This window comes from Pinus tabuliformis, chromosome J (assembly GCF_031772625.1).
Source record: "Pinus tabuliformis cultivar Carrire ecotype Pingquan chromosome J, CPIR1, whole genome shotgun sequence".
Taxonomy (NCBI): Eukaryota; Viridiplantae; Streptophyta; class Pinopsida; order Pinales; family Pinaceae; genus Pinus; species Pinus tabuliformis.
This window is the reverse complement of record NC_142295.1, coordinates 555347549-555365165: the sequence shown is the minus strand read 5'-3', so window position 1 is coordinate 555365165 and position 17617 is coordinate 555347549.

Genomic DNA, 17617 nt, shown 5'->3' with positions numbered 1-17617 from the left:
TGCAATAGACCTGGTGACTTAATTGTTTCAACTTTATTTTGTTGGAAAACCAAACGTTCCGCCACAAAATTTTGAATATCTAATTTAAGGCCATCCCAAAAAAATTCCTTCTTAACCCTGTGGTAAGTTTTTAAAAACCCTGAGTGCCCTCCTAAGGGAGAAGTGTGCAATTCCATAAGAATCTTTTGTTTTAGCTGGGAATTCTTACAGAGGTATAAGCGATCTTTGTACCATAACAAATCATTTTGCCAGCTAAATGTATCAGACGTACTGGAATCTTGTTGTAACTTTCGAATAAGTGCCCACACTTCTTCGTCTTTCTTCCATTCCTCCCTTGCTTCGTTTATCCAATCTGGTTGGATAATAGAAATGGCGCACAACAATGCTTCCACATCCTCATCCTTTCTTGAGAGTGCATCTGCCACCACATTTTGCTTCCCTTTTTTGTAGATGATTTCAAAGTCATAACCCAACATCTTTGTGACCCACTTTTGTTGCTCTTTAGAGGATAATCTTTGTTCTAAAAAGTATTTAAGGCTATCATGATCTGTTTTTACCTTGAAGTGTCTTCCCATTAGGTAGGGTCGCCATTTCTTAAGTGCATGGAGTATTGCCAACATTTCCTTCTCATAAATATCTTTGCTTAAAACTTTCCCTTGATTGGACGACTTTCAAAAGCAATGGGTCTTTCATATTGCATTAGAACAGCACCAATTCCATTTCCTGAAGCATCACATTCCACAATAAAGCATTTTTAGAAGTCCGGTGTAGCTAAGACCGGTGCTTGGCACAATGCCTCTTTAAGATGTTCAAAGGCCTTTGTTGCTTCCGGAGTCCATGAAAATGCATCTTTCTTCAATAATGTTGTTAGAGGTGCTGCTATTCTCCCATAATTATTAACAAACTTGCGATAATACCCTGTCAACCTGAGAAATCCTCGCAGATGATTTATGGATGTGGGGATTTTCCATTCCTTAATGGCTTTAGTTTTGCTAGGGTCTACCTTAACTCCTTCATGAGATACAATATGACCTAGATATTCCACCTCCTGGACTCCAAAGAATCATTTGGATCTTTTTGCATATAATTGTTTCTCCTCCAATAGTTGTAGCACCCTGTCAACATGTTCAACATGATCCTTCCAAGACTTGCTGTAGATTAATATATCATCAAAAAATTGTCGGAAATAATACTGAGAGGGGGGGGGGTGAATCAGTATTATCACATTAATAAAAAAATTTCATTTCCATAATCAGATTCATATATGCTACTTCCACAACTTCTTATGATTAAGTTAATTGATCTTCAATGAGTGCATTAGAACATTATCAACCATATTATCAGTTAACAGATGCAGTAACATAGAATAGATCATCACACATAAGGCACACACATGAACACCATGATATAAGGTGGAAACCCAATGTGGGAGAAAACCACCTGCTGCAAGTCATCTCAATCTTCTTCTTAATAAGAAAATCCTTTTACAATATTTGTGCTGGTGCAGTCTTATACCAGTACGGGAGCTACAACCCCCTTTGCTCTTGTACTAATCGATCCATTTACTAGTACGCAGGCTGCTACCTGCTACAATGCTCCAAAGATTAGCTCTTGTACTAGCTTAGATACTAGTACGTAGGTGCTGGCCTACAATCTTTTCTCCTCCAGGTACCACGTTTCATTAATTTTCAGACTGGATACACTGAAGCACAACACATAATCTGAAAGGCCACATTTCATCCAATTTTCATACTGGACCCAACAACAACATTGAAGCTCATAATCAAACAACCTTCTGAATCACCCAATCACCAGATCAAAACATATACAATGAGAGTTATCAACCAGATCTAGTCCACCAGATCATATAAGGATAAGTCATTATGAACCTGATCCATTCATCTACCAATACTGAAGCTAATCATAATCATTCAATCAATCACTACTATTATCAGAACATAATACCAGACATCACTTCAAAACCCATAACACAACAATAATAAACAGGGGTAGCTAAATAGATTTCATGAAAAGTCCACATCTTCACCCATAGAACACCTGCATACATCCGCACTGTTTCCAACTGCTTTCCTGCGCACCCACGCACTGTGCCTCACGGACTTCCTGCGTACCTCCGCAGCTGCAGCGCTTCTAGGCCTGTGTATCTGCGCACCTGCAGCGTTTCTGCGCCTGCGTATCTGCACACCTGCAACGCTTCTGCGCCTGCGTATCTCCGCACTTTTCTTTCGCTGCACTTGCGGTCCTGCGGGTATAGACAATTTTTAGACTTCAAGGATAACCCAGACTATCAGATCTACAGATCTGATCATGCGCCGAAGGGATCTCAACCCATTAGTAGATCCGACTTGTAACCCTCATGTTTCTCCTTGATTTAGATTCAGCTATCTCTCACAAACCCATCACTAGAATTTCAGATCTAGCTTCTCTTAAGATCTTCTTTTTTCACTAGTGTCTAGCCAAATGATCTCCTTTGCTTTATATAGGCAAGCTCTTCCTAAAATCATGGATCAATACCATAGATAACCAAAACAAGGGGCCCAAAAACATGGGGCTCAATAATAATAATAATAATATAAAACAATACCACTAACCAAACCATAGGATCAAATACGTCGGGCTAAATACTATGGTCCACCATCGGATTCCCACGTGAGAGTACTTTTTCACTGCATGAAAGTGCGTGAACTAGGGTCCGCACCTTTTACACGGGATACCTGTGGGTATGTATGCACTTTATCCAAGACATGCCTGCGTGTCCGCACCTTCTGTACGGTGTACCTGCGTACCCCTTATTTTCTTCAATATTTGAGAGTTGATCATCAATCTCTGCTACTGACCTGAAGTACTGTGATCTATCACCTGTATGGGTTGCCATCAAGGACAACACTTTAGCCATAATGCCAACAATCTCCCACTTTGGACTTGATGGCAAGGCTTACTTGTCATACTAAGGACTTGTCATTTGATTCTTTTAAGCTTTCCTGCATCCCATGTATTATGTCACATCTGATATCTCTTCTGTAGATTCATCTGAAAGTGAGATGTTCTTCTATGAGTGGGTTGCCATCAAGTACAACACATGCATCATAATGCCAACAATCTCCCCCTTTGGACTTGATGGCAACAACACCACATTACTCTCCCCCTTTGACATCAAGGGCAAAGGGTTATGCTCCCCCTAAGAACATGCTCCCCCTGACTATAAATCAGATGAGCTCCCCCTTTGTATATGCCATGGTGCACCAATCTGATCATGCTGAAATGTCTGCTCTGTTATATAGTGTTGTTCATGCTCAAGCTCCCCCTGACAGTAAGCAAGGTCTGCAAAAAGATGTTCTACAAGAGGAACACGACTCTATACATCATAAATGACCTTCCTATCACCAAAAGACTCAATACATATATCCATCACCCAACCAAGTGAGGATCATCCACCCAACCAAGTGGGGATACATCAGAAATATTACATCTTCATCCCAGGCATAGTGGGGAAACCAACATAGGCCGTTACATGACCTGAAGAGATGACTACAATAGATAGAGACACACTATTACATCATGAGTCGTGATATGACATTTATAACAGAGACCAATCACCTAAGATAAACATCAGAAACAATACTGTATGATCTGCTCCATAACATCTTTTATCATAAGGAGAAATCTGCATCAATCAACATATGTACGAGACAACCTATCATCATATAGGTAAGAGCTCATCATCATCATGTCTCCAACAATGCAACTTTGAATGATCACCCATGTATCTAGCTAACAATCCTCATATGTGCCAAGAACAATACGAATCTTGCATCATAATTCTTCTTATCCTTATGAAGATCACCATGTAAGCACCAGATATGTAGCATCAGAGAATCAACCATAAATCTGATCTGAAAATCAACTATGTAAATCCAAGAATCATATGACATGGACAACTCATAACCACATCATAGCAAGATATATCATTTAGCCATATAATCTTCATCACCAAGGATTATTAACCATAATGCCAACAATTCATTAAAAACATATGCTCCCCCTAAACTGGTGCCATCTGTCAGATCTTATCAACAAGAAAATTTAGCCAATAAATGCCTTAAGATAGATCCGTGGTTTCTCATTATATGGCCTGCGTGGCTCCGCACTTCACCTTCCGCTCCTCTGCGTATCCCCGCACTTGACTTTCTGTGCTTCTGCGTATTCACGCAGACAGCCTTCTACTACAGCGCGTACTCACGCACCTGTGCCATCAATTGCACCACGTACCTCTATTGTGGCCACGCAATCTTTGCTTCTATCGCGCCGCGTACTTCCGCAGGTTTTCCTTCTATCGCGCCGCGTACCTCTGATCTTGCTCCGCACCGCTTCTTCTGTCTCACCGCGTCCGTCCGCATGTGCCCTTTTGTTACGCCGCACACTTATACTTTACCTTTGCAGCTCGACCTCCTATGTCGCCGCGTACCTATGCACCAGGACCATTGCTGCGCTACGTACCCTCGCACTTTCACAGTGAATGGTCTGCGTACCTCTGATTAGAACCCAATTAACAGTCTTCCTCTGTGCTACTGACAGTCAGATTCCCAGATCTGATCTTGTGCTCGAGAGATCACACTTCATAGATTCACTTCCAACTTTACTTTCCCTACTGCCTTTCTTCAAACAATCATATACGCGATTGTGCAGTATCTAGCTCTCGTATATACGCGACTTCCCTTTATGGAGTTTGCATATGAGATTCAGGACACTGAAATTTTGTACTTTCAGCTCCCTCTGATTCTGGTATGTCTGTATGTTGTGCTGTGCTGCCTTTCTCTGACTGTACTTCCTTTTTCTTCCATATCTTCAAGCGTGATGATGTTTTCTCCTTTTGGTGTGATGTCCGTGCTTTGTTCCTGCATTCCTTTGCTATATGTCCAAGCTTGTTACATGCATAACATCTTATATGTTTCATATTCCTCCTGTAACAGTCAGCAACTTTATGACTATACATATTGCAAGCAAAGAAATATCCATTAAAGTACCTTGAATGTGACGATCTTTCTGCATAATGGTATTGAACCCTTCTTCTTCTACATCTAGCTGCAACATGTCCAAGATTATGACATACATAACATTCAACGTTATTCATAGGAGGAGTAAAGGATTTTCTTTGAGGAATCTCTTTCCTTGGTTGATGATGAGATTGATCTTTCACTTCTTCGTTGATCACTTTAGATTTCTCTTTAGAGTTCCTTGCCTCACCTTGTGAACTAGATTCACCTTCAACAGATTCATGGAAACCAAGACCAGTCTTTATAGCAGGAGACCTTTGACTACTAAGAATATCATCCAAGACTTTAGAAATATCTTGAAATCGTAAAAGCTTATCCTTTTCTTCTAATTTACCTTTCAAGATATTTACCTCAACCTAAAGTTGTTCTTCCTTTTCAAGGGATTGCCTTTTAAAATCTTCTTCAGCTTTCCTTCCTTCTTCCATTTCTTCACTTAGTTTGATAATCTCCTTTTCTTGTTCTTCATTCAGATCCTGCTGCATTTGACAAACTCTGAAGGCACTTTCCAGCTGGGATTTTAAGCTGATGACTTCGTTGTCTTGTTTTTCAATTGCTTGGTGTAGATATTCATTCTGCTTCTTTGATTCTTCAAGATCTTCCTTTAGTGAGAGGATTGTAGCGTCAAGATTTTCATAGTAGCTGGATCTATCTTTGAGTTTCTTGATGGTTGTGCTTCTTTCGTTGACTTCTTTTCTTAATGATGTCACTTCATGCTGCAATTTTTGACATTGGTCTTCCTTGTCCTTGAGTAGTTTTCTTACCTTGTTTCCTTATTCTAGTTGGGCCTTTAGTTTGGTAGCTTCTTCTTTGAAGTCACATTCCCTTTTGTTCAATAGATCTTGTTGATCTCTAATTTTGTCTGTCACCCTTTTAAATACTGCCTCTATTTGATATCTTTCTTGTTCACCCATAAGAGAAAATTCAGTAGTTTCGCTATCACTTTCATCTCTTCCAAAAGGAAAGATAGCTGGAACATTAGAGGATAATATATTCATACCTGATAATGATTCTGAATCTAATTCTGAATCTGAAGAGCTTCTTATACCTAATCCCCAATCGATTCTCCCACTGTCATAGTTCTTCTGAGATGACTTCCTTTTCTTAGGTGCTTTCTTCTTAAGCTTCTTTCCCATTGTTTCACGGATCTCCTTCAAGTGATCAAGCTTCTATCAAAGGACCTGCTCTGATACCAATTGTTGGAAATAATACTGAGAGGGGGGGTGAATCAGTATTATCACATTAATAAAACTTTTTCATTTCCATAATCAGATTCATATATGCTACTTCCACAACTTCTTATGATTAAGTTAATTGATCTTCAATGAGTGCATTAGAACATTATCAACCATATTATCAGTTAACAGATGCAGTAACATAGAATAGATCATCACACATAAGGCACACACATGAACACCATGATATAAGGTGGAAACCCAATGTGGGAGAAAACCACCTGCTGCAAGTCATCTCAATCTTCTTCTTAATAAGAAAATCCTTTTACAATACTTGTACTGGTGCAGTCTTATACCAGTACGGGAGCTACAACCCCCTTTGCTCTTGTACTAGCCGATCCATTTACTAGTACGCAGGCTGCTACCTGCTACAATGCTCCAAAGATTAGCTCTTGTACTAGCTTAGATACTAGTACGTAGGTGTTGGCCTACAATCTTTTCTCCTCCAGGTACCACGTTTCATTAATTTTCAAACTGGATACACTGAAGCACAACACATGATCTGAAAGGTCACATTTCATCCAATTTTCATACTGGACCCAACAACAACATTGAAGCTCATAATCAAACAACCTTCTGAATCACCCAATCACCAGACCAAAACATATACAATGAGAGTTATCAACCAGATCTAGTCCACCAGATCATATAAGGATAAGTCATTATGAACCTGATCCATTCATCTATCAATACTGAAGCTAATCATAATCATTCAATCAATCACTATTGTTATCAGAACATAATACCAGACATCACTTCAAAACCCAGAACACAACAATAATAAACAGGGGTAGCTAAATAGATTTCATGAAACGTCCACAACTTCACCCATAGAACACCTGCGTACATCTGCATTGTTTCCAACTGCTTTCCTGCGCACCCACGCACTGTGCCTCACGGACTTCCTACGTACCTCCGCAGCTGCAGCGCTTCTGGGCCTACGTATCTGCGCACCTGCAGCATTTCTGCGCCTGCATATCTGCGCACCTGCAACGCTTCTGCGCCTGCGTATCTCTGCACTTTTCTTTCGCTGCACTTGCGGTCCTGCGGGTATAGACAATTTTCAGACTTCAAGGATAACCTAGACTATCAGATCTACAGATCTAATCATGCGCCGAAGGGATCTCAACCCATTAGTAGATCCGACTTGTAACCCTCATGTTTCTCCTTGATTTAGATTCAGCTGTCTCTCACAAACCCATCACTAGAATTTCAGATCTAGCTTCTCTTAAGATCTTCTTCTTTCACCAGTGTCTAGCCAAATGATCTCCTTTGCTTTATATAGGCAATCTCTTCCTAAAATCATGGATCAATACCATAGATAACCAAAACAAGGGGCCCAAAAACATGGGGCTCAATAATAATAATAATAATATAAAATAATACCACTGACCAAACCATAGGATCAAATACGTCGGGCTAAATACTATGGTCCACCATCAGATTCCCACGTGAGAGTACTTTTTCACTGCATGAAAGTGCATGAACTAGGGTCTGCACCTTTTACACGGGATACCTGCGGGTATGTACGCACTTTATCTAAGACATGCCTGCGTGTCCGCACCTTCTGTACGGTGTACCTGCGTACCCCTTATTTTCTTCAATATTTGAGAGCTGATCATCAATCTCTGCTACTGACCTGAAGTACTGTGATCTATCACCTGTATGGGTTGCCATCAAGGACAACACTTTAGCCATAATGCCAACAATCTCCCCCTTTGGACTTGATGGCAAGGCTTACTTGTCATACTAAGGACTTGTCATTTGATTCCTTTAAGCTGTCCTGCATCCCATGTATTATGTCACATCTGATATCTCTTCTATAGATTCATCTGAAAGTGAGATGTTCTTCTATGAGTGGGTTGCCATCAAGTACAACACATGCATCATAATGCCAACAAAAATACTAACACAAATTTTCTAAGGAATGGTTTGAAAATTGAATTCATCAAACCTTGAAATGTTGAAGGTGCATTGGTAAGGCCAAAAGGCATGACCAAAAATTCATAATGACCCTCATGAGTTCTAAATGTTGTTTTCAGAATGTATTCAGTCTTCATTCTGATTTAACGAGTATCCTGAACAAAGGTCCAACTTGGTGAAGTAAATTGATCCATGCAATTCATCCAGTAATTCATCAATGACAGGAATGGGGAACTTATCTTTAATAGTGATCTTTTTGAGCTCCCTATAATCCAGACACATTCGCCATGATCCATCCTTCTTGTGCACCAATACTACTAGAGTAGAGAAAGAACTTTGACTCGGTTGAATTATACCAGCCTCTAACATTTCTGCAACCATACGTTCAATTTCACTCTTTTGGACATAGGGATATCTGTACGACCTGATGTTTGGAGGAACACTTCCTGGAATTAGATGAATAGCATGATCATGATTACGCATAGGTGGGAGACCTTTGGGAGTCTCAAATACCTTGGAATGATTGTCGAGGACTTTTTGGAGATTTGGAGAAATAGATGATTTCGATGTGGAAACATCTAGCGAACATAATTGTGAAATTACACCTCTTTGCTCCTTTTTTAGAAGCTTTGTCATACCATTAGAGCTTATTATCTTTCTTGTTTTCCCTGCAATACCCCTTAATTCAACTTCCTTTCCTTCCGTAGAAAGTTTGATGAAAAGTTCTTGAAAATTAAAAGCTATTGTACCCAAGGATTGTAGCCATTGGACTCCTAGTACAACATCAGCACCTCCCATTGGAATGGAAAGCATTGGGCTAGTCAATATATATTCTCCCATGGATATTTTGATATTATGGCACTTTCCAGAGCAATTTATTTTTCCTCCATTTGCAATCATCACTTGACACTCTGGTGCTGGATATAGGAAGCAATTCAATTCTTTTGCTACCTTACAGTGAATAAAATTGTGGGTGCTTCCTGAATCAATCAACACTATTACCTTTTTGTTCTTGATTTGTCCTTCTATCTTGATGGTTTGAGGAGTGGTAATTCCCACCAATGCATTACAAGATATGGTCGGATTTAATTTTTCTTCATCTAGGCTTTGTTCCTGGAGTATATCCTCTTCTTTTGACCTTTCTTGCTCCTTTTCTTCTTCCTCTTCACAATCTATGTAGAATAATTTCTTCTCAGCACACTTATGACCTTTAGTGTATTTGCTATCACAACTGTAACAAAGCCCTTTTGCTCTTTTTTCTTCCAATTGTTGTGGTGTCAACCTTATAGGTTGTGGAAGACTAGGGGCAACAACACTTCCGTCTTTATAGTTGTGAGTGGTATGGTTCCTGGTTGCCATAATTTTTCTTTCCATTTTTCTTGCTAACCTGAATGCCTTCTCTAATGAATCAGGTTCCCAAAGGTGAACATCATGTTGGATATTATCCTTTAAAGACCCTATGAACACATCAATCCTATGCTCCTCTGGAATATCTTTTACCCTTATGTTCAGTTTTTGGAACTCCTTAATGTGCTCCATTATTGAACCCTTTTGTTTGAGACTTCTCAATTGGCTAAAAAAAGTGTTTATTTTTGTATCCTCATAATGTGCTATCAATTATTCTGTAAAAATTGCCCAAGTGATAAATTGTTTACGAGAGCAAAGCCATTGATACCATACAAAGTGATTTGGTTCCAAATATAAAGTTTCCATACATACCTTTTGTGTGTTTTGCACATTATTGAGATCGAAGAATTGCTCCATCTGTAATATCCATGTGGCGGGATCCTTGCCATCAAACTTCCTCATATCGATTTTTGGAATATGGTGAGTCTTCGATCCAACATTAGAGTCTTTGGAATCATGATTAACATTTATTTTGTTCTCAACATGAGTTTCCTTTAGTACCCTTTCACCCTTAGTGATCATTTCTTGTAGCAACTTATTCATATTTATCTTCAATTCTTCCATCTTATCATCCATGCAATCAATTTTAGCTTCTACGCCTTTCTTTAAACAATCCATATTAGCTTCTACACCTTTCTTTAAACCATCCATCTTAGCTTCTACATCTTTCCTTAAACCATCCATCTTAGATTCTGTTGCTTTTTGTGCAAGTGACACTTGTTGCACTTGTTCTTGTAATTTTGATATATCATATAGCATTTCTTCTTCTTCTTCATGAGTCATGCTAGAGCTTTCAGGTTCCTTACTAGGTGTTTGAATTTTCTTTCCTCGAGGCATCAGTTACCGATAATAATGCTCTATTATTCCTTTTGAATTCCTTCAAAATAAATTTTCAAACCAAGCTTAAGCAAAAATTTAAGAAAATCTACACACCTTTTTTCACTTTGTAGGAGCTCAATATTGCCTCTGATGTATCTCTGTACTTTCTGATCATCTAGTTCTAAATTTGTGACCTTCAGTAGCCCTCTGTGTCCTCTTTTCAATGCCACAAGTCTGACCCAAATTGGATTCTCCAAGGAAGAGTTATGCGAAATGTCCCACAGTGACTTGATTATAGACTAGTTCAGTAGAGCGAACTTGTACGACGTGCCACAAGTCACTGTTTCGACCTTTAGATCTGAAAAATGCATACAAGAAACTACAGTCCGTCCTATTTCTGTACCTTCTTATGAAATTTCAATCCGATCCCCACAGAGAAAGTTATGACGATTTTCCCCAGGTCACCTGTTTGGAATGTAATTTAGGAGTCTGCAAAAATACCAACTTCCTCAGATCATATCTCCAAAAATATAGCGCAAAAAGCTCTGAAATTTGGACCTAAGGTTCAACGCGATTTCTTCTTAAATGGGTTTTGTTTTCAACTCCTAAGACATCGCAGAAAAAAGTTATAGCGAAAATGCCACGATGACATGTTTGGAGCAGCGAAACCCTAGAATCCAAAGCTCTGATACCAAATGTTATGAAACCAGCTCAAGAAAAGATAGAAAAGATAGATCAACGCCTTAGAATTCAGCCTCTTCGAGGGGGAAACCTCCTTTACATTACATAAATGAACAATTATTCGATGATTCAAATGAAAAAACCTCCTTTCTATATATAGGAGTCTAAGGAGTCACAATATAATCCAGCCGACCTAACAATAATAATATAAAGCCACAAAAATAACAATAGAGGGATTCTATGGGGCACAGTAATAACAATATGGGGCAATAGGGGCACAACAATATTAATAAGGGGTATAAATACAATAGTAATGGGGTAATCACTAGTATTATAGGGACCCAACAGTAATCATAGTGGGATGAGACACTTGTTTGACCAACATAATTTGAATGTTAGGCAAGCTAGATGGTTGGCCACGCTTAGTAAGTTTTGTTGAAAATAGCAACAAGAAATGCTAAAAATAGCGCTACTATAAATAAAAGTTCAGGTACCAGTGTTGGACATAGCAACAAGGAATGAAAAATGGAAGTGTTAAAAATAGCATTGCTATAAATAGAATTTCGGGTTAGATTCCAATTTTAGTCAGTCCCTGAACTAAAATTGAGAAGTAAAATTCGAATTTGATCTTAGCAATTGTTTGTAAAATAATTAATTAATTCATCTTGAGTTAATTAGCTGTATAAAATCAAAAATGAAGTCTATGTGGGCACATGCAACAGTTTCTCCATTGATTGAGGAATTTATCCATCAGTTAAAGAGATAAGGATGAGTTGTAATTTGAGTTGTAATTAATTGGCTCAGTTAACTAAGTCAAGTCCAGTTAGATTAATTCAAAAAAGTTGTTGAATTAATTGTGAGTTCAGTTAGTTAATGCATGCATGCATGTAACTGTTACACTTCAAATAACTGAATATTCTCTCATAAATAACTCATGCATGTCAGTTCAAACAAAGACCCAATTGAGATCAGATGGAGGGATAGTGTACTATCAGTTGGAGGAATTTTTCCTATAAAAGAAACTCATCCATGCAGAAGGAATCATCTCCTTCAGGACTGCATAGTTACTTTTGAGTTTAATGTGTTGTGTGAGAGGTAAATTCACACAGGTGGTAGCATTTGACCCCAGGAAAAAATGCACAAGGAAATAGGAGGCTTGGAGGGTAGAGGAGAAAGTTTGTGAGAAGCCTTTGACTGTCTATGAGCAGTAGAGGGATTGTATTGAGAGCAGGATATCTTGTGAACTAATGCTTTGTGTAATCCAGATATATTTCTGCTTGTATGACAATACAAATATTTGGTTTTTAGGCTGAGGTTTTCCCCGCGTTATTATTTTGTGTTCATGTGTGATTGATTTCTCATTCTCAGTTATATGTGTTCTATTTGATCTTTCTCATATTCAATTAAGCTTCCACAAAGTTTGTTGTAGAAGTAGATCTTGTATTTTTTTTAGTCTATTACATAATCTGTTGATCTACAGTGGGAATTTCTACATGGTATCGGAGCAAAGGTGATCAAAGGCGAAGAACACTATACAAGAAGGGATAAGTTCAAAATTTCAAGTTCCTGAATATAGAAATCAAGTTCTTATCACATCTCAATTTCACCAATGGCATTCAATGGTTTAAGACTCGAGTATGCCCTTGATGGTAGCTTGAATTATATAGCCTGGAAGGATCACATGGAAGCAATATTAGAGGATAACGGTCTAAAGGACTTCATTGATCAAGAAGTCCCCAAGCCGACTGATGCCACAAAATTGGTGGAATGAAAAAAATGTGTGGCTAGAGCAAGGAGAATCCTTCTGGAGGGAGTTTGAGACCACATAGTCTCGAGTCTCCGTGGGAAGGAGACATTGTTTTTGATGTGGAAAGCATTGAAATATCTATATCAAAACAGTAGCGATCAGAGGAATCTGGCGCTAAAAGACAAGCTTCAGAAAATCAAGTGTGAAAAGGCTGACACGATCTCTACATATCTGAACAAGCTCACCACCTGCAGGGATGAGCTTGGAAGTGTAGGGATCACGATAGCCGATGATGACATGGTGAGTCTCCTTGGTCTTCCTAAGAGCTAGCATAGCTACCAAGACTCGGTTAATGGAAAAGAGAAACTGCCATATTGGGAATGACTTTGGTCGGATTTGATGCAGGAGGAGATAAGAAGAAGCACCAGAGATGGTTCTTCATCCAAGGAGGATGAAGAAAACTATTCCTTAGTGAGTAAGGCAAAGAAAGGGAAGGAGAAGGATTCTCATCCCAAATCAAGTTCTTCCTATGGTGGGAAGAAGTTTGACAAATCGAAAGTGCAATGCTTTCGTTGTCATGAGGTGGGCCATTTTGCTACAAATTGTCCACTGAAGAAATCCAAGATGGGATCCAAGGAAGGATCTGAAGGTGAGGCATTGGCCTCACAGTTCGAGTTGGATTTCACCCTCTTCGCATGCATGGTTTCATCCATGGTGGGATGTGGTTGGTTTCTTGACAGTGGAGCTTCATTCCACATGATCGGCAATAGGAGTTTGTTCAGTACCTTGGAGGAGAAAGATCTCCAGATACTCATAGAAATGGGTAATGATGAAAAGTATAGTGTCTCTGGCGTAGGCACGGTTTTTTTTCTGAGGGAGCATGGATATCGCATTACCTTGACCAATGTCAAGTATGTACCAAGACTAAAGAAAAATTTGGTGTCGAACGCAATGTTGGAAGACAAAGGCTATGATGTAGTCTTCAGTAAGGGAAAGGTTTTCCTTCGACACATCACCACGAGATAGGTGAAGCGAATCGATTCACGAGTCAAGAACCTGTATGCTCTTGAGGTTCAAGATGCATGCAAAGCCTTGAGGAGCAAGGCAGCTGATGGAGACTTGGTGGTTGAGAGGGAGAGTAAATTACCTCTCAACATGTAGCACCAGAAAAGGTCTCAGACAATTGTGGAGGAGCCACAATTGGTGAAGTAGCTTGAGGAGGTTATGGAGCAACCACAACTAGAGAAGTCGAGAGGATATCGAGTAGAGAAATTTTCTCATGCAGAGACCTCTAGTAGGGGGAAATTTCGAGTCAAGTGGGCAGACGGATCACATGCACCCACACCTCTAGGGAGGAGGTGGGGCGATGTGGATTGACAGTCCCAAGAAGGCTAGAATAGGGGCAGGATCATTGAGGTACCAAGCCTCTTTGAGTAGACCTTGCTACAGGAGCCCCGACGAGAAGTAATAGGACTGGCTGAGTGGGTAGAGGCAGATGTAGATGGAGCGGCAAAGAGAGCTACAGTGCAAGAATCCCAAGATAGTGTAGAGCTAGCAGGCTACAATAATACGAGAGGCACAAGAGTGTTGCACCAGTGTAGGATGGCACAGAAAGGTGTACAACAGTGCGAGATGCATGGAGTGTTGCAGTAGCTCAGATGTCACAGAGGGAGAACTTGTCAGTGACAAGGGGAGCTTTAGCATCAGAGGATGTTTCTAGCCCAACAGGGAGGTCAGTTGGGAGATTTTTTGTTTCTAGAGTTGCTTGAGCAACAACACTTGGGAGAAGTGTTGCATGCAGAACATTCCAAAGGTTCAGGATTGGGTTGGAGTTGAATGTCTTTCTTGTTGAGAGGGAGTGTTGAAAATAGCAACAAGAAATGCTAAAAATAGAAGTGCTAAAAATAGCATTGCTATAAATATCAGTTTGGGTACCAGTGTTGAACATAGAAACAAGGAATGCAAAATGGAAGTGCTAAAAATAACATTGCTATAAATACATCCTAGTTGGTGTTCATTTGGTTGTTTATGGCTAAGGAAATTGGTAAAGGAAATGGATAAGGGTTTGGAAAGGAAAAATGGAATTTTTGGAGAAAAAGGAGGTGAAAGGTCATAGGTTGCATGTGAGGAGGAAATTGAAGGAAAATAATTGAAAATGAAGAAAATAGAGGAATCATCCATAAAATGGCTTATGATGATTAGTTGATAACATTTTTTCCACTTGAGTTTTGTAGCTCTCTCATTGTTCTCTCTCTCTCTCTCTCTCATACTCTTGGACACTTAGAGTTTTTCTTGGATCATTTTGGCATTGGAGCAAGAAAGGAAAGAAGGAAAGAGGAAGAAAAGATCAAGTAGGGAAAGGCAAGAGAAAGCATCTACAACAGGCTTCGTTGCAGGTATCAACTTGCATGTTTATTTTCCTTGCTAGATTTTGCATGCATGGAATTGCATGTGGTGCTTTTCTATCATGGCATGGGTTTTTCCAGATGTAATAGTGTTTTTAGCCTAGCCTTTCCATTTTCAGATAGCCATGGAATGATGGATTTTTCATGCTTTGGTTGGGCTAGATTGTCGGAAGACTTCAAAGCTAAGTGAGGTGGATCTCCAAAATAATAGAACACATGGCCTAGTAACCCCTAAGCTAGACTGTAGGTTGTGGAAAACGTGATTTTTTTGTTGCCTCGGATGGCCTAGGAATCCTTGAAGGTGAATGGCAGGATATACGGTAAAGCCTAGAGGTGGTTTTCTCTATGTTGGGTCAGGTAATCCTGGGTTTGGAATATGCGGCAAAGCCTATAGAGTGGGTCTCATTTTAGGGCCTAGTGATCCGGGTTTGGATTGTGGTAAAGCCTAAGAGACTAGGAGACATGAAAATTCTTCACATTGTAGGTGGAGAAATCAGTTGGCATCCATGCTTGTTTGGCCTAGTTATCAGGTGGAGATCATGCTAAAGCCTGTTATTATGTGTTCATTGTGTTGTCTTAGTGATCCAGGATGGATTACAGTAAGGCTTGGTTTCTATTGATGAGGGTGAGGTGTTTTAGCCTTGGTATGCCCCAGTTGGTTCTTTTGATTTGATTCCCACATTCATGCTTGGAATATGGCACGGGGGTGAATGGTTGAAAAGAGATTTGGCTAAGTCATTCTACGGTCAGGTGGAACATGATAGTCCCATCTCCGATTGGTTTATTACATTCATTAAAGAGAAATCCATTCCCTTAATTTCCATGTACAAATGTATTGATGTATATGTGGATTTTGATGGTTGACATGTTTATGGTATTTATTTTCCTATTATGCTGGTTATATGTATATTTTATGACAACAACTATGTATGGCTCTCTGTATGTTTTCACTTGTAAATGAATGGATAGTGTATCTATGGCCCAATAGATGATAATGCAACAAATGACCTGAGGGAAAAATGGTTCATAGAGATTCTTAGATAAGTATGAGATCGCTACACTTAATTATGTTGTTTATTCTTGTAGGTTACGTGTTGATGATATGTTTGACGAAATTCTTGGCATGGCTAGTAGGGGTCTGGTTATGGTATTATTCATATTATTTCTTTTGCACCATTGTTTCCCTATATTTTTAATGATTTTAAGCCATCACTCAATTCTGGGTAGTGGCCTGGGCTCTGGGCCTGAAAAAATGGCTTAAATCCAAGGGTCGCTAGCAGAGAACTGGAAATTTTGGTCCCTAATCTCTGGCATGCAAACTTATGAGAGTGACTTTAGGCTTTTGGTCACTCTCTTGGCCTAAGAGATTTAAAATAGCAGTTGGATCCAAGGACAGGCTATCTGATTAGCTAACTTGTCTCCTGAGGGTTTTGTTGATGATGTTGAATGATTGTGTGTGATGTTTCACATAGGAGGTCAAATCTGATCATAATAGTCTCTTGTCTCATGTTTACCCCATTTGGCATAGTTACTTGGTGGATGTGGGAGGAGGGTGTTACAGAGTGGTATCAGAGCACAGTTCTAAGCTCGGACTGGATGGGCGATGTGTGTTGGTCATGCATGCATCTCAGTTGCATGTGTGTCTCTTACACTTGCATTTCATGTGGTCGTTGCATTGGCTTGATGATTGATTATGGTTGTAGTATGGTTATCATGGAGAATTTGATATTTATATCATAGAATGTATTTGTCACGAGTATGTGACCGGTTACATATGGTTACATGCCACTTACATGTTGAATTTATGTTGCCTACTTACATCCTTGTATGTTAGGTTACATTCTTGTATGTTTTGATTACATGTATCAATCTTGTAGGTTGATTACAATAATTGATCATTTATGCTTGACTACATGCTTTTATGTGTATGTGTAGTTGATTAGGCATTGCTTATGCATGTTGTTCGTTGCATGTGACAATGTGTATAATGGAGTAATGGTTGTTGTCATGTATGAGGTCATATCATGCATTGTTGATATGGCCTTGCAAAGATGATTGACCCTAGTTAGAGTTATGTTTATATGTTGATACATTTATTTGTGTATTTCTATATTTTGTTATGATTATGTTATACATGTATCACATTGATTTGGTGATCTTGCAGACAAGATATCCTCCCCGAGCTATACTAAGGTGCATCGATTTATTGTGATTTGGTTTATCTGACATATTATGCATTGCAGGAATAAATATGAAATCTCTAGATAGATGGTTGACTAGCTTGAAGGAAGAGATAAGGAGTTGTAAGGTAGATAATGCCCAGATCAT